This window comes from Theobroma cacao, chromosome 7 (assembly GCF_000208745.1).
Source record: "Theobroma cacao cultivar B97-61/B2 chromosome 7, Criollo_cocoa_genome_V2, whole genome shotgun sequence".
In the NCBI taxonomy this organism is placed as follows: Eukaryota; Viridiplantae; Streptophyta; class Magnoliopsida; order Malvales; family Malvaceae; genus Theobroma; species Theobroma cacao.
In genome coordinates, this window is record NC_030856.1 from 14,062,728 (window position 1) to 14,082,784 (window position 20,057).

Genomic DNA, 20,057 nt, shown 5'->3' on the forward strand with positions numbered 1-20,057 from the left:
AGAGTAATTGGAGACCTATACTATGATTGTGTTGTTTATCCATGATTTTACATTAAATGGCTTATGATAAATGTGGGTATGACTGGTTATTTTTATGATTTAAAGAATATGTGAACTGCTTTGATTTGCCTTGAATGTGTTAAGTGAGCCATGTCATACTATTGTGATTTTATTGGTTGGTGGATTATAAAGTGGGCATTGCAGTGACGGGGGTTCCGTGGGCCAACCTAATTAGAGGGGCACGGTTCCCAATTATTGAGCTTACCTCGATTGGAGAGGCGCGTAGGATAACTCCCGAGGTAGGATTTGAGTACACTTCACGCTGGCCACCATATGAAACTGGGACTCAGCCAACGCCGAGGAACGGCTATGTTGTCAGAGGTGAAATGTGTTTGTGTGTGTGACAATAAACAGCCTTGGCGGTCTCGGTAAGATGCCTTCGCGAGGTATCCCAGAGAATGGATTTTTGGCAAGGGCCAAGTTTTTGAAAAGTGCATAAGCCATGTTGAGTAATTGGATGAAATCCAATTATTTATATGGGTTGGGATGAATTATTTTAATTGTCTCCTATTACTCGGCTTTAGATTATTTTGATGATGTTTGTCTACTCACTGGGATTTTATAATCTCATCCCTTCTTCCTATACATTTTTCAGGCTCAGAATAGGTAGTAGACTGTCAATTGCATCGAGAAGTAAATTTTGGAGTTGCATCCTAGAAAGTAAGGGTTCGTAACCCTACATTTTCTTAGTCAGTTGGGGGCTCACGTGTCACTGTAAAAGTAATTTTATTCTTCAGTTATTTGATTTAAAATATGTATGAATATATTTAGCTTTTACACCATGTTTTTGGTGAGTTTCGGTATTTTCAAAGAAAAATGACGAAAATGCCATTGTGAGCCAGAAAGTAATATTTTATTATTTTGATTTGGAAATGACTTATGATTTTTTTTTAAATGTGAGATTTAATAACTGTCGCTCACTAGGGAGATGCAGAAGCTGATGCTAAGCCTTGAGGGGTTTCGATCGGCATTCGGGGTAATGAATGCCTATCGGGACGTCGCGGCTGTTGTCACGGGCTCGATGAGAGTTCCGGGTCGTGACAACATAGTCTCATATAAATCTAAAGGTTACCAAATTGCTACTCACTGTCGTCCACTCTAAACTAGTAAGGTACTCCAATCTTCACCCATTATAAGCTTCCAATGAAAAGGGTTCAATTTGAGTGGACGTATTTCACATGCACAACTCATGAGAGTAGGGTATTCTACTTCTTCCTAAATAGGATAGAGTTTGCGTATGGGGCTCATGCATGTATGTAAAAGTGTAGTGTGTGTAAATGGACATGCAAGTCTTTTATTGTTCATATGTAAATAAAAATATACGCAAACAAAGTGAACAAAAACAATGTTAGATTAAGGAAAATGAATTAAAATATCGAATTAGAATCAATTAGTTAAGGCTTAGGATTTCGCATAATTAATTAGTGGCTCGACTTTTTAAATCCCCAACAGAGTTGTTAGACTGTCATAAGGTATGAGTCTTGCAACTTGACTATTTAACGTAAAAAGAGTTATCATTAATCTTTTTTGTTTACGTGCGATGGACCACCTAATTGAATCTATTTTTCCTAATGAGGTCTTACACTTGACTTATATTCATTAAAAAACTAGGTTTGGTTTACAAAACAAATTAGGTTCAGTAATACAATTACTTATGAGGAAGAGATTAACATGCTCACAATGCCCATTCAAAATAGTACCTAATTAATTATTTGTTTTCTTTTTAGCCTTAATCAATGAATTTAATTTCGATATCTTAGTTTATTTTCCTTAACTATTTCTCCAATTTATTATCATTTTAAAATAAATAAAATATCCTTTAATTATTGAAAATTCTTCTTAAATTTTTTACCCCTTTTGGTAAAATTTAAGAAGATTTTCTCACCTAAAAATTTTCAAAAAAGTTATCCCTCATAACATTCTTGAAATTCCATCATCAAAAGACTTCCATTTATTTTATATCAAACATTTATTAAGAAATTATATTTACAAAATTTAAATTGTTTATTTAACTATGTTATTATTTGTAATAATTATTTATAAATGAGACTTCCATTTATTTTGTATTAAACATTTATTAAGAAATTATATTTACAAAATTTAAATTGTTTATTTAACTATGTTATTATTTGAAATAATTATTTATAAATGAAACCTTTTTTTGAAAAAATATTTATAGGATTACCTAACAACCCTTATGGTAAAGTCCTATAATTATATTTACTCTGAAAAATTTTGAGAAAAATTACCCCTTGTAACTTCTCTTAAAATTTTCATTTTAAAGATTTATTTAAATAATTATGAATCTTTATTATTACTATTTTTTTTTGATTTTATAGTTTTATTCTATCATTTATGATTATAAGAATTTTATCCTAATCTAATCATTATCTAAAAAATTATTTTTATTATATTTTATGTATTTTCACTTGTACCAAAAATAAAATAAATAAATAAAAACATAGACCTGAATAAATAAAAGAAGTAATATGAGGATTCAAGCCCATACTTGGTGGGTGGACTAATAAATATAACAAACAGGCCTAATCAAGACAAGCCCATAGCAAACAAACCCAAGCCCAAACAATATGCTTCAATCAAAACGATGACGTTTTGGTCATCTATTTAAGTTTCTCCTCTCCTTCCCAAACAACGTTGTTTCTTTTGAGTATAAAAATCCTTTTCCTAAAGCCCGCGTTTATTTCTTTTTCTTTTTTTTTTTCTTCACATTGCCGTTCTCCTTATCTCTCTAAGGCTTCCTTGATTCCTCCTCCGGATGCCTCGTTCTATGCCATTGACTGCCATTCGTCGATGCCAGAACCTCACCAAACTTGACCCACAATACCTCTTTGTGCCTTTCTCCTTTCAATTGGAATCGTTTTCAAAATATATCCCGTATCCCTATATCTAAACCCCAAAAATTTCAAAACCCAAGAATACTATTTCTTGCTGATTTCTCGTGTGATTTTTTTTGAACTTGCGCCTGTCCATTGCTGTGTTTTTTTTTTTGTTTTGGGTTTATATAGGTGTTTTCTTATAATCTTGATTTAAATTCAGATCTTTGATTTTATTTGATTCTGTGGGATTATTTTTTAGTTTGAAACATTCAGATTAGTGGAAGGACTTTAGGGATTACATTAATCTTTTTTCCTTTTAATCATTTTTTTTCTTTTTTTTTTTTGTTCATTCCAATATTTCTAATTTTGATTTACTTTCCCCTTTTGTTTTGTTTTATCTTTGTTTGTGTTCTTTGATTTATTTTTTGTTGTTTGTGGACTAGCTAGCCCAACACCATTACGTTATTGGATTCTGACCCATTTGGGTTATAAACCCAACAACCCAAAGACCAGGTCAAAATAAAATTGAAAATAAAACAAAAATTAAATGAAATTAAATTAAAATCATTGAAAGTTAAATAGCAAATGAGACTAAGTCCTAGATAAATATGGTGTCTACGGTGGGTATAAAAAAACCGATTTCATAATTAAAACAACAGACAACACAATAATCAACAAAATCATAAAAAAGGTTTTCATTTTTCGTATTTGTAGGAAGAGATTTCTTTTTTTGTTTTTTGGGAAATCAATTGGTGGGAAGGAAGAGTAAGGAGAAGTTGAGACTCATTGGGGAAAATCCAACTATCGACCATTGGATCTAACCTTTTGAGGTTTTTAATTTTTTGCAGATTTAAGGATATCTAAGGGGTTTTTGAAGGAATTAAGCTAATCAAACAAAAAAGGTAGTTGAAAGGAAGAGAATGGAGTTTTTTAGTGAAAAATCGATAGAGGCAATAGTATGAACAAACTCGACATTGAAATCTAAAAAAGGATGGGGAGAGGGAAGAGCTACAGTGAGAAGCTTTGAGTTACAAAGATGGGGAGGAGGAGAAAGAGAAAATAAGAAAAAAAAAGTCGCCTTTTGGTTTTAGGGTAAATTGTATATAAACTTTTTATGGTATGATATTTTCTCATGTAACACCCTACTGTTATTTTTATTTGATATAAAATCTTATATTTTATGTCAAGCTCAGTTCTATTATATACTTGCCATGTCATTCATGTACTTGATAGCATGTCTGCATACTTGGATGCCTCGAAAAATCGTCAAAAGTTGGTATCGTACCTAATGGTATAATTAAGTCGATTAAAACCTCGAACTAGTCCAAATAGAGACTTTAGGATGTATTTGAGAGTTATTGAACCTTAGAATGTCTTAAAATGGTGATTCAAAGTTCGAGGATTAATTTGGAATTCAATCGGGAATTTTCAAAACATAGGGGCAAAATGGTCATTTTGCCACCCGAGGGCAAAAATTGGAATGTTGAAGAGATTTTTGACCAAGGTTGACTAGTTGGAACATAATTTGAATTTGAAGAGTAAAAAAATTTGAATTTTGAGCATAAGGGCAAAATAGTCATTTCACGTGTCCACGAGGACATAATTGAAATTTTTGAAATTGTACACCACCATGACACTTGTCAAGCCCATGAATTTCATCTATTATTATTTTATACTTTGGATAATTATGGGATTATATGTGGTGGTAAGAGAATGCTTAATTGTTAAGTTTTAATCATGGACCAATTAAGTGGCGACACGTGTCAAGTTTTTATTATTTTATAATTTTCTTTATAAACTCAACATAAAACTCTCCCATTCACTCTCTCATTACCGTTCAAGCCAAAGAACAAAGGGGGAAAGAATAGAAAAACTCTAAGGAGGAAAAATTCAAGAGAAATTCATTGGATTTCCGAAAAACGAAGCTATCGAAGGTAAGATTTCGCGATTTAGCTTAAGATCTACCTTATCCATGCTTTCTTTTTCATTTTCTATGGTTGAAACTCAAGTTTTCATGATGGAAGCATGTTGGTCGAATCAAGGGGGGAAGGTTTTGATGATGTTTTTTGATAGATTTCAGGCTATCTAGGTGTTTTTAGTGTTTTGTGATATTCGATATGAAAAACAAGCAAGAAAATAACATGTTCTTCATCAAACCCTAATTGATCGAATTCTATAGGGAATATTTTGAAGATGAATTTTGTCATATTTCATGTTATCTAGCTTGTATTTGATGATTCGTGATGTCGGATATCGAAAACGGTTATCAATAAGTATAGTTCCTTTAGTAAACGACTTGAACGATAATGAGAAAATTATAGTAAATGGACTTAGAATTGATTTCTAATGAGGTATACGAACTTATTAGAGTACCAAAAGTGCAATGAATCTATTTGGAGTTGAATTGGATATTTTGGCTAATTAAACAGTGTATAGTACGAGTTAGGTCAAATACCATTTCAGTCCAACAATAATTGAACCTACGTAGAACACCATCTTTAAGTGATTATTTGAACACTTCTCATTCAATTTCATACATTCATAAAGAGCCTGAAATAGTTTTATAACAGTTTGGCACAAATGTATTGAATTACTTGTTGTGCATTATGTATAAGTGGTGAGCCCTTTGGTAAGGGTAAGGATATCGTCCTCGAGGACCAGGAGTAGGAGTACTCCCGTTATTGTGAGTAAACACACGATCATCTTAACTATCTAAAGTAGTTTATACTCATTTTTATGATTTTAAAGAATAATAAATTTAAATTGTAAACTATTATGTTTTATAACTGAAGTGTTGGTTAAATGAAATGAGATTCATAATTTGGTTTGAAATTGAATCCTGGTTTTGGAAATTGAGTAAGTGGAGACTATATACTTGTGTTATATATATATGTTTTGATATATGGTTTGAATTGATGGCTTATAACAATGTGATGGCATGATTGGCTGGATTTGTGTTTGTATGGAATATATGAATTGTTTTGTTTTACCTTGACAGGCTGGGTAATATCATATTAGCCATGTCATGCTGTTGAAATTTTTGTTGATTTGGTGGGGTAAGTGATTAGCTTACTGCAGTGGGCGGGTTTTCATGGACCAGCCTATTAGAGGGGCACGGTAAACCCTATCATATTTTACCTTAGTAGGAGAGGCGCAGAAGGTATCTCCTAAGGTAGTTTAGAGTTCACTTCACGCCGAACCACCACGTGAGGGTGAATGTCACAACCCGATACTCCCCTCGAGCCCGTGACAACTGCCGTGACGTCCTGATCGACACTCCTTACCTCGAATGTCAACCGGAACCCCGCAAGGTTTTAATATTAGTTTATCATTTCCCCTGCAAGTAACTGTTGCCAATTACCACGTTCTAAAAGATTTTAAACTGTTTCCAACTTAAAACAAATAAAATAATAATTTTCGTCTCATAGGGGTATTTTGGTCATTTTTTTCAAAAATTTTGAAATTGGCTAAAATGTAATATACAAGTACAAAACACATAATTCATAATCAAAATGAGTTTAAAAGTCTAAAATTTTCATTTAAAACGAAATTATGCTTATTTGGATATAATAGAAAAATAAAAGAAATATTAAGTAAAATATTCTATTTTCTTATAAAACAATATTTTTAAAACACTGCGTAAATAATTTTTACAGCGTCAAAGCAAAATAAATTCCTACATACAGTAATATAGATATCTAGAGTACGAAATTTAATTTACAATAACAAGTGAGCTCCCCCCGAATAAACAAAAGTAAAGAGGACTGTGAACCTACAGTTTGGAAAATGCAATTCCAACGGTAGTCCTCGATGAGATCAGCTATCTACAACCTATTCTGAACCTGAAATGGGTGGAAAGGAGATTAGTGAGATTTTATAATCCCAGTAAGTAAACAAACATCATCATAAACATCTAGAGTTGAGTACATGGAGACAATAAAATAAATCATCGTAAACTGGGTCACAACATTAAAACACATTTCATTCAAAATACGTAAAAAGGCTTATGAATCTCATAAAAACTAGGCTTGTGCCATAAATCCATTCTTGGGGACACCTTGGCCGAGGCATCCTACCGAGACCGCCAAGGTTGTTAAAAATTCACATTTCTCATAAATTATGTTTTTATTTTAAAAACATAGCCATTCCTTGGCGTTGGCTAAGTTCCCCCTCACGTGGCGGTTTGGCGTGAAGTGAACCCTAAGCTTTACCCCAGGAGATATCCTACACGCCTCTCCGTTCGAGGTAAGAATATAATGGGGTTTACTGTGCCCCTCTAAAAGGCTGGTCCACAAAAACCCCCTACTGTAGTGATTAATTAATATATAATCCACCATATAATATATTTTAACGGCATGACAAGGCTAATGAAATACTACCCAGCCTGCAAGGGTAAAATAAAACAATTCATACAATTCATAAAACACAGCCCAACCAGTCATGCCAACACAATAACAATATGACATAAGCCATCAATTTAAACAATCAAATTGCCATAATTAACAATCTTCGTGTACTCTATTTTTCAAAATCATTATTAATTTCAAAACAATTTATAAATTAATTTCATTGGAACACCTTTATTCATAAAACATGAAAACTACTCTAGATAATTAAAATGATAGAAAGTTTACTCACAATGTCTAGAGTGCAGATTCTCGAAATACTCAGACTACTGGTCCTCAGGTGCAATTCCCTTACCTTTATCGGAGGACTCACCACCTTGACATAGTACAAAATCGAGAAATTCACCACATTGGTATTAAATTGAAATTAAACTAATTTAGACTACTAATGCATGATATGGAATGCAAAAATGCACTAGTAACTATCTAAATCCGGTATTGGCCTAATTCGTTTTATCACCCGATTAAATTACTAACGCGTTCAATTTAATCCCAAATTACTCCAAATTGTTCCAATTCTTTTCCAATATCTTAATTCACCAAACTCAAATTAAATAACCTAAAATTTGGCGAAACTATCTTCACTTTTCTTCTTAAAATTTTCGGCCAATAATGGTGCATTAACACCGTGATTTTTCTTACTACTTTTCCACACCATAATTCATCATTTTCTAACCAATTCTCCTAGAATAAAAATCAAATTCATCCTCACTCAACACATGATAAATTCGGCCATTGATGGTTGTTGGAGAAAATGAATTCTTTTCTTGTTGTTTTGTTTCTAAATATGCTAAACTAACTAAAAACACTAACATATCTTAAAATCAATTCAATCCAACATCTTTCTCTTTCCTTACCCATTTTGACCAGCCATGAATTCATCATGAAAACATGTAATTTAAGCATGGAAAATAAGAAGAAATGCTTAAGGAAAATAGATTTCAAGCTTAAGTTGAAAAATCCAACCTTTTTCACTTGTTTTTCTTGATTTTCCACACTTTTTCTCTTGAAATTCTTCACCTAGGGTTTGTTCTTCCTTTCTTTCCCTCTCTTCCTTGCTTGGCCGAATATTTGGAGAGTAATGGGCTGATTTATGCTGATTTTTAAGTTAAATAATAAAATATCCTAAGCTTGACACTTGTCATTTTCTTATTGGTCCATTTTTAAAACTTTAAAAATTTTAAACCTTTTATCTCCACCACATGTTTAGTCAAAGGTCAAAAATGAGGATAAGGGAAGACTATGTGCTGGACAAATGTCCTAGTGGTGGAAAATTACTGTTTTGCCCGTGGGGTGAAAAATTACCATTTTACCCATATGTTCCAAATTATACCGGAATTAAAATTTTTTCACTTTTAAACCTCACATCATACTCCAATACTCAAATCATACTCCAATAAGTCAAATGGGGCCAAAAAAAAATCTTTTCTAAAATTTTCATTTTGTCCCTAGGTGGCAAATGACCATTTTGCCCCTAGATAGTGAAAATTTCAGTTTGACTCCAAATTGATCATCGAACTCCAAATTACCATTTTGAGTCATCCCTGGACCGTGAAACTCTCAATTTCACCTTAAAATTCCTATTTGAACTAGTTCGAGGCTTAAATCAACTTTGTTGTACCTTTAGGTACAATACCGACTTTTATAAATTTTTCGGGACTCTCATAGCATGCAAACATGCTATCCATCACATGTATGTCATGATAAGTTTTTTATAAGGTCGGGCTTCACAGTGAAACTCAACCAACGCTAAGGAACGACTACGTTTTTAAACGTAAAAACATATTTTATGTGTATATATTAATTTAACAGTCCTAGCAGACTCGGTTGGATGCCCGACGCAAGGTGTCACCGAGTACAAGTTTTGGCATGAGCCAAGTTTTAAGAGAGTCATAAGCCTTACTGATTATTTTTGATGAAATGTAATTGTTTTATATGGTTGAAATGAGTTTTAATGTTATGAATCATATTATGAAGAGATGTTTTAATTGTCTCCATTTTCTCGGCTTTAGATATTATAGATGAACTTTGCTTACTCATTGGGTTTATAAAAACTCACCCCCTTCTTTTCACCCATTTCAGGTTTAGAGTAGTCTGTAGACAATCGATTTTGTTAAGGGTTTGCACCCTTAGAAATTGTAGGTCTACAGTCCTGTTTATTTTTGTTATTTTGGGGCTCACATGTCATTGTAAAATATTTTTGTATACCCTGGCGTTGTGTGCTATTATGTATATGAATTTATTTTGTTATTATGCTATAGTAATTGTTTACGTAGAATTTTATAAATATTGTTTTATATGAAAATGGAATATTTTATCCAATATTTTTATTTAGTTCTATTAGATAAAAATCCACTTTAAATGGATGATTTAGATACCTAAATTTATTTTTAGATATGAAATGTATATTTTCATTTATATATTATATTTTTAGCACGTTTCGAATTTTTTAGATAAAAATGACCAAAATACCCTTGTGAGGTAGAAATTACTTTTTGATTGTCTTTGATTTGAAAATAGTCTATATTCTTTTAAAACATGATATTTAGTAACTATTGCTCACAAAGGAGGCAGAAAACTGATGCTAGAGCCTTGCGAGGTTTCGGTTGACATTCCAAATAAGGTATGTCTATCGGGACATCGCGACAGTTGTCACAGGCTCGAAGAGAGTACCGGGTCGTAACATTTTACTTCTGTTCCCACATGAAGTAACGATGTTATATTTTCAGTTAAGGTTTTTATCAAAAGATAATAGAGGCCTTATGTTTAAAAGCCTTATATGTGTACTATAAGATCCTTATAGTAAAAGCCTTATATGTTTACTATAAGATCCAAATTCAAATCCAATTTGACATTGTTACAAAAAGTTAATAATTTGAATTCATCCAATTCAAACTTGAAAATTATTTAAATTCAAAATGACACAAACATAAAATTACATGAACTTAAAAAGATCATAAAAACCTTATTTTTACTTTGGATGAAATTCTATAACTTGTATCATCCATTTGTCTACATCATAAAAATCCAAATTATTTGCTAAATATGTTTATATGTGTACTAAATTAGTTAATATGTCCATAAAAATCCAAATTAGTTACTATATATGTTTATATGTTTACTAAATTATTTACTGAATATGTCTGTATTATCCATTTGAAGTTTATATGTTTATTATGCATTCATTTTACTAAATATATTAATTTAATAATCCAATTTTGATTTCTTTATTTATAATTAAATGTGCACTTTGTAACTAGACAAATTTACTTGCAAAATTTTTGAATTTTACCAACTGGACAAACATAACCTTTTTTCTTGTTAATTATTTGGTTACTTTTAGCTTATTATAACTTTACTTTTAATTATTTATTTCTTTATTTTAAATCTTAAGAAAAAATAAACAATAAATAGAAGTATCAAAAGTTGGAATATAAGAGAGTGCAAGGGGTCGATTATTTAAATATAAATTTTAGTTAAAGGGAATTAAAATCTTCATTTAAACTACAAAAGTTTGAAGAAAAGCTTTATATCCAAAAGAGTAATAATCATGCTAAACTAAAGCTCTTTTTTTTCTTCTTCCCTATTTCCATAGTAAAAAATATAAATAAAAAATAGAAAGAATTGATAATTCTTGTCCATGTAATTGAAATTTCATCTAGTCATGTAGTCCATATTTTACTTTTGCATTTTTTCCATTTGAAATTTAGATGCTAGCAATTAATTGTAATTTAAAATTACTATTTGTATTTCGTTGTATTCCTTTGCTTTAAAGATGTAGTATTAAGTATTATGATTTTATTAAAATTCATTCTAATATGTTCAACTAAGAAACTTTTGGGAATTTAGGATTCAAATGCAAGAAAAAAGATTTTTAAATGTAAAGGTCTTATTGTTTTTTTTTTATGTAAAAAATTTAACACCATTAGTTTTTGTGGGAATACAAGTAATGCACAAGAGTTTATATGAGAAAACAAAAAAACCTCTGGGTGTTATGTGAAAAATTATCATACCACAAGGGGTTATGTAGATTAAAGTTAAGAAATATAGGAAATAGCCTTAAAGAGGAAATTTTAGAAGTAAAAATACTATTTTACCTCTTTTTAAATTTGTGAAAACAACAAGAAGTATCGATACTTTGAGTTGAAGTATTGATACTTTAGTTTCTAGGTTTCATGATACTTGTTCTTCAAAATCCTTTTTAAAAGTATTCTAGGCAGCAAGTACTATGAGAATCGATATTCAGCCCAATAATGTAAATTTCATTTCAAAATATACTCATTTTGACACATATCTCTATTATACTCTAAATCAACTTACTAGTTTAAAATGCAAGATTTTTCTAAGATGGAAGTTCAAAATATTATCTTAAACATGAAAACTTTCAAGTTCACTTAAGGATTTACTAAACTAACCTCCTATAAAAGTTGAAATTTCACAGTATTGTGGGCTGTAATATAATTGTTGGGTTGCAATACATTTTTTTGAAATATTTGGCATATGTGCCTTATTACATGATCCCAAGTAGTGAGGTGTTAAGCATTACTCTTGGGTTTTAATACCCTTGTCTAAATTCAGGTGTTAAGCACTACTCTTGAGTTTTAATACCCTTGTCTAAATTCAAGTTCTAAAAGGCTCCATGTCACGACCCAAATCTCAGGCCATGACCGACATAAGGGCCCAATAGACATAGCCCACTAAGCCCAAGTAAGCCTATCTATGTTATCCTACTCATTATTCCATTGAAGTTACTAAAGTCACATTTCATAATTTTGAACCAAAATAATGCTAACCATTTCCAACTCTTAGGGGCATACCAATCCAAATATACAGACATAGTCTAAAACATATATCTTAATAGTTTACATCAGGTTTGTCTATACATATAAAAAGGAAGACTCGATTTTTAGCGGAGAAACTCAGACAAATGTACAGCTATTGAATGCTAAGACACCTACCAAGGATCGAATATATGAAGACACCTCGACCTAGTTACCAGCTGCCTCTTGATCTAAAAACATGAATTTGAAAACGGTGAGTATAAACCCAGTGAGTGAACAAGGAAGGGAACAAGCAACAACAAGGAAAATTTAAAGAAATCATGATGCATTTATCTTTAAAACAATGCAATTTAGTTTAGCTCTTATCAAAACCCCTCATGTAAACCCCAAATGAGTAAATCACTTGATAAAAAGGTCCATGCTCAACAAAAGATTTGAAGAGTGAAAACCTTAATAGCCTTTATGCAAATTAATTCAAGTAAACGATAGGTCGCTATTGCGAGAATGCCTTTCCGTTTCAGCGAAGTTTGGATTCAAGTCATTAGTCGAACGAGGGTTTCTCAACTGGCCGAGAGTTTCTCACCAAACCTCCTCATTTCAAACTTAACTAATTAATTCCTTAATGTTAGAAGTCCATGCTCAACTATGATACCAAAGAAGTGGAAAATAAGACAACAACCGAACAAAATGAGAAGCAAAAATAGAAAGTTTTTTCGCTGCAGCAAGAATCTATTCTCGCCGCAGTGAAATTTCTGCCATGAAACAGAAAGTTTTTCGCTGCAATGAGAATGAATCTCACTGCAGCAAGAAGCTACAGTAAATTTCTCGCTGCAACGAGATTTCGGCCAGCATTACCCTTCCAAACCCGAAAGTTTCTCGCTGCAGCGAGAAACAGAGCAGCAAGAAAAAGTTTCCTTTCTTTCAAGAAAAACCCATCCTACTAAAATGTCAAAAATCAACATGAAACGTATAATAATTCCCAAAGTTCAACATACAAGGTTCACATGTGCAAAACCACATACCATACCCATGAACTTTCTATAACACACATATCTATATATGTATATATATATATATATATTCATCACCATGCACATCATCCCATCATCATCAGCTCATGTGCACTCCCTACTCGCACATAGCTGGGTCAGCATCGGCTTATGCGCACTCCCACTCGTACATAGCCGGGGTCAATATCATCACACAACAGATATTCGTATATATATATCAACAAAATGTAGTAGTGCATGAATCCATAATAGCCACATGTCACAACATAGAGACAATTTATCAAGGGCTTGTTCCCAAGGCACTCATTTTTGAGAAAATTTGGATAAAATCGTTCAAATGTTTTGTGTAAACACATTCACATTCCCAAGACAATTTTGAAATGCAAGTTCACTCACCAGTATTTTGTTGAGCCTTTAGCCGACTCTAACTTCCTTAATAGTCCAATTGAGGCTGTGGGACTTCGTTGGGACCTATCATGCACAACAACATCACCATTAACCCAACTTGGCATTAATACTATTCCAAAGCTACTTTCTAAATTGGGTTCTACTAGTCATTCTTAACTAGTTTCCAACTACCATTAAATGGCTATTGTTTGCAATACTCTAATCACACTTAAATGAATAACACTCCCAACAAATAAACTCTCACAAATCTAATTAGTAGACATTCTCAACACTTAAAACTCAACTCCAATTTACGACTCACCTTGATAGCTTTGTAACTTTGAAATTCTTTCCTCCAATTTTCCAAGCTGTTATGAGAGTTTTCTCTTTCTCTCTCTACACACCTAGCTAGTGAGAGAAAGTATGGAAGTAGGATTTTTTCAAGGGTTTTAAAGTGAGAGAGTGAAAGAGCACAAAGGTTCTTTGAAAGGGTGGACATAAGCATGAAAATTGGAGCTAGAGAGAGAAAGTTATGGAGGCTTGATATCAAGCTTCTATGGAGGATGAAAGCAATGTGATATGGAGGGAAGAAGAAGGGGAAGAAGCTGCTAGAGAATGTAGAAGCTGTTGGAAGAAAAAGATATTTATAGCCCAAGCTTATCCATTCCACTTGAATTTACAAAAATGCCCTTAGCAAGTTAACTTGTTCTCCTTCAATCCTTGGTGTAATCAATTTACTCTTTTAATATCAAGACAAGGTCCATAATAGTCTAGCAGTACTCGAGTCCACGAAACTTAAAAATTTTGACCTGAAATGAAAAATGACCATTTTGCCTCTACCTCGAGAATCATCATTATTTTTATTTCCTTTGCCATTTTACCCATATTTCATCATTCATTTATGCCTTAGGCCTACTTGGGCCATAATATTATTTAAAAACTTACTTTTAGGGGCTTAATAAGGAAATGTCGAAACTACCCATGGCTTGTGTTATCGCGTCTATGCCTAGTTACGAGCCTATAGAGGTCAAGGTCTCACACGCCAAAAGAATGTTATGATGGTAAGTATGATTTGAATCGTTGAGGGAATATAATTTGATTTAGATTTCAAGCTTGAGATTAAGCTTACTATGATTTTGTGATATGACTTTGTATTTGAACTGGTTTAATAGTTTATTATATGTTAATAATTATGAGAATGAGTTAAGGAATGAATAGACAAAGTAAGGAGGCCAAATACTGGAAATGTTGGCTTGAAATTTGAAAATTTTGAAGAAAGTATCAATACCCCATGAATGAGGTATCGGTATTTTGCCAATAGAATGCCCTAGGAAACATCCTATGTTATAAGTATTAATACTTTCAAAAAAAAAATTGATACTTGTAAGTCAGTAAGCATACTGTTTGGAAATTATTGGTACTTTTGAGTAAGGTACTGATGTAGAAGGCATACATATGAGAATTTTAGCCCTTTTGAAGGGTATATGGACACTTTTTGTCATATTACACTGATGCAAACCTCTAAGAGGTTTGGTATGTCTTTGATACTATTGGAATGACACTGAAAATGTCTTTATTACATGATTTATATACAATTCTAATTCTTACTTTAAGAATACATGTTTTGATGAAATTGTGATTTAAGTAAACACTCCTCCCTTTAGCTTGTTTCTCCTCTTCGTGTCTACTCACTAGGTTTTGTAACTCACAAATATAAGTTGCATTTGTTTGAATTATATTCATAGCTTGTTGAGTAGTTCTTAAAAGGGAGGCCACCGTATGTTGTGTTGGTTGGTCCATGGCATGTCAATTGATCTTATCTTTTCTTAGTCCATTCCGTTATCAGAGTTAAACTTTTATTTACATTTATAAATATTGGTTATAATTTACTTTTGGCCAATGTATGGCACATACTTTCTGGTATTGTAAATAAGTATTACTATGTGAATGCTCCTGCCAATTTTGTTATATGTATTTGTCTTACGAGATAATATTTTATTGATTTCAGTGTATGGTGGTTTCATATTAACGTATAATAGTTGTCTATTTCTGTTGCTTGTTATTTAAGGGTTGCTTTGGTCAAGTGGGTTTGCCCATTAGACTTTTTGCACCAGTTATGTCCTTAAAATTGAGATGTGACAAAGTTGGTATTAAAGCCTAAAGTTTGTTTAAGTCTTAGACTTTCTTAATTGTTTCAAGGAAATGTCTAGTCTTTATATGAAATTTTGTTTGTGATATACGTACTGCAGTGTAAATAGAGAACAAGAGACTACATAGATTTCCATATCTATTTAGAACCTCACTTGTATATTTATTTTGAGTTGAGATAGTGTTTGCTCTTGTCTAGGTAAGAGTGTGACTCAAAACTCAAGCAACAGTTAAGGGCACGGTAGAACAGGATTGTTAGCCTTAAGTTATATTATGTTTGGATTTGACAAAAATCACATGTTATCTTGAATTTAATGTCAAGCATTTGAAATTGTCTCAAATACATTTAATCCACTAAGGTTACATAATTGTTTGAAAAGCCATGCATAATTAAAAAACATCATATAAGCTTTCAAATAATGCATATTCATCAAAGAAAGCAAGAACAAACATGCCTTGAAATGTCATTTGAATGTAGGAACAAGGCAAAGAAGAAATAACTGAAGAGAACTGCCAAAAAGCTAAGGAAACCTTAAAAAACAAGTCAAGAATTGATCCTAGAGAAGCTCAAGTCAATCCAAAAGCAAAAAAATGCAAAACTTGAAGAATATAAAACCATATTCGACCTTAGAGTGCCTATAGTCGATCTTGTTCTAGAAAGCTCAAGAAAATGAAAATTTGAACGTACATAGTCGACCTTGGCTCGAGTATAGTTGACCTTTACAAGTTAAAAAGATGAAAAGTTGACTTTGCATAAACATAGTCGACTATAAAGAAGGCATAGTCGTCTATAGCAGTTCAGACTTGCAAAAAACACACTATTGAGAGTTGGATCGAATAAAGGAAGATTATACTCTACTATGGAGCCTTAATTTGAAAAATTTGAAGAACATAGTTGACCCTAGAAGCATTATGGTTAACCTTTAAGCTTCAACAACGGTCAGATTTGATTCAACCTTGTGTCTAACAGCTCCAAACTTCACACCATCTATAAAAAGCGCCATTTAAGTTATTTGAGAGTAAGATTAGACTTAAGCCAAAGCTCTAAACCCTAGAGAGACCTTTAAAAATTTATCCTCACTCTTTAGCTTCATTTTAACCTTCTACCAAGCTTACAAAAGTAGAATATTTGCTTCATTATAGTTGATATTTCTTCTTTCACTACACTCAAACTTAAAGTCTTAGCACCCAACTTTTGTAGAGGTATTTTCTTGCTGAAATTTGTACCCCACTGTAAAGGTTCTAGCTTAACTTTGAAAAGCTATTTCTAAAAGTTTGTGGTTGAACTTGTAAAAGTCATTATTGGTGGATTATCACTTGATCTTGTTAAAAAGAAAGAATTCCTTTGTGGATTGTGTAAGGTTTATCACTTGATCTCATGAAAAAGCTGGTGTAAATGTTATTGGTTGATCTTGTTAAAAAAACAAAGAATCTTTTTCTTGGAATGGAAATTCCTTGGTTGTCAAAGGAGTGGATATAAGCATCGAAAAGTAGCACAATTATATAATCTTTGTGTCTCTTTTTAATTTTTTGCATTATTATTCATTGCTTATATTTTCCTGAAGAAACTAGTTTTACATTGATTTATTGCTTTTACACTTAAGAAAATATTTTCACTTTATTATTCATAGCTAGCATTTAACTTTAGAAAATATTTTACTTGGGTATATTATTTTTATATTTAGTGATTTATTGTTGAAAACTTGCTTTTAATATTAGAAAATATTTTTGGGTGAAAAAGTTTTGATTTTTATGCTTACTTTTTTTAAAAAGAATTTGTAAATGCCAATTCACCTTATTTTAGTATATTGCCCTTTGAGACTTCTACACTAACAAGGATGCTCCCGTTGAGTTACCTCTGAGGTCGCATACACCTATTCTCTTGTTGATTTGGAACAAGATTTTAAAATCATTTTATTAAATCATGTTTATTTACACCATTTGTTATTCACTAACTATGTGTTTTAATGTCTTTTGTAAATGGATCATTCCTGCATATTTTAAGTAAACTAGTTGTGTCTCAAATACTCATCCGTTGGCTTGTTCCTCTTCTTATTATTTGCTCACAAAGTCTTGTACTTTTCCCTTTTATCTTTTTTTTTTTTTTCAGATTCATAGGTTGCTTGGGTCGTTATTCTTAAGGGGAATTCTCTAACCACACTTTTGGTATATTTTAGCTAGAGGCATTTGTTTTGTAGCCATTAGATATCCTTGTGTAGACGCTTCGTTGTCCATGTCAAGTCTATGTTTTGCATATGTTGTGTATGGTATACATTATGTTATAGCCATAAATTTTTGGAACATGATATAAACTTATAATATGAATTTTATGATATGGATTAGTTCAGCATATATATGTTCATGTCTTTTAGGTTGCTTTTGAGGCTTACTTAGTATAGTGGGCTTTAGACTGCTTAGGCCCTGTCGTTGATCATGGCTTGAAATTTGAGTCAAGGCAAAACACTAGTTGATATTGCATCACATACCTTCCGTAATGTGTGTGTGTGTGTGAATAGGTATGCACATATATGTTTATGTCTGCTAGGCTGCTTTTGAGGATTGCTTAGGTCTAGTAGGCCTTAGTCTACTTAGGCCTTACTGTCTATCATGGTCGAAATTTTGGGTCATGACAAAAGACTAGTTGATATTACATCAATGCAGTATAATTAAAGTCAAACCATTATGATGCTTTTGAGAGTTATGACATAATTATGAATATAAGATGTAATGTGAGATAATTTAAATATGCTCGATAAAGGATTTGAGACACTAAATCTAATAACAAAAAGGTCTAGGCGATATAATAAACTTTATGGTCAAACTACCTAAAAAGTCCTTGTATTATAATGTTTTTGGCAATTTAGTCCATCTACAAAAAAATTGGTCAATTTAGTCTTTCTACTTTGACATTGTGTGCAGTTGGGTCCTTATGAGTAATTTTGTTCAAATTGATCATTAACAATGCTGACACGCTGTTGATGTGGTAAACGATGCTAACGTGGTGATAACATGTCAGATCAAAATTTTTAGATGAAAAAATTGACCGCATAATTTTTCTTTTTTTTTTCTTTTACCCTTTATCCAAAACTACATTATTTTGATGAGACTATTTAAAATACATTTAGTTCTTTTTCTTTTCCCATTTTGCTATTTCTCCTTGTCCCTCTGGCTCTCCTTTCTCTCTCACTTGCCTTTTTTTCCCAAGACTCTCCCCTCAAACCTAGATTTTGGTCATTGTTGTTGTTGCCACCGATGACATGTTGCCAATTATTGGTTGTCAAAAATTCCAAAAAAAAAGAAACACCACAAACCCCTTTTTTCACCATATTTCCTTTAATCAAATAGCTTTTTTGAAAATGTATCCCAATTTTCCTAGATAAAAAAAAATTCCCAAAAAAGAAAATTTCTAGAAAAAAAAAACCCTTGTTCTTTTTTTAGCAAAGAAAAAAAACCATAAAGTTTGAAACCTCATAAGCTAGAAAAGTGGTGACAAAAGCTTTTGGAGTAAGTGACAGGACATAATTAAATTTTGGAGTATGAGGATTACAACGCACTTTATCTAATAAATTGCTTGCCTATTATTTTACATTATTATTTTTTTAATGTTCTTACTAGTGCTGTGATATTTTGTTGGTTATGATTTTTATTATTGTATAGGGGAGATTAATTTATTTCTGTAAATACCACCATCATTCTTAACTGTATGGGAAAAGTTGTACTAACCTCTGTGTCTAATTGTAGAATGTAAATGCTATTTTTTGTGGATTCTAAGAAGGATGGTGTTTTTAATTGTGACTTTTTTTTGTGGAATATCATTGGGATTTTAAGTTGCTATATGCTGAGGCGGGTTGTTGTTTCATTTTGGTTTTCATGGCCATTGAATAGTTGAATGTTGTTTGGCCCAATTTTGTAGGCAACCAAGTTTCCTTTTAGTTTTCCTATGGTTTTCTTTTCATGTATTTCACAACCATGCCAAAACTTGTTTTATTTTCCTAATGAAGTGTTGCCGTTACCATGTTGGGTAGTATTGGAGGATTTTTAATTTCCATTCTCATACATACAATTATGAGGATTATTCTCTTATGTAATTTTTTCTTATTAACCTTTTTCTTTACTTGCACTCCAAGGAACTTTAGGATTAGAAAACTTCCTTTCATAATATTCACACACACACACACACACACACACATATATATATACTTTATATATATATATATATATATATATGTCTTCATCTTGTTAATGAAGAGCAGAGTTTTTCTAACTCTATTCTTTTAAGATATTTTATTTTTCATGGTATCAAAGCAAGTTATGTGTAGTACCCCGTACTTTGATATAGTGACAAATAAAGCTTATCGGATGCGAATTGAGGTATAATAAGGTATTTTGGGAACTAAGGTGTCAAACCCTATTCTATAAAATAATTAC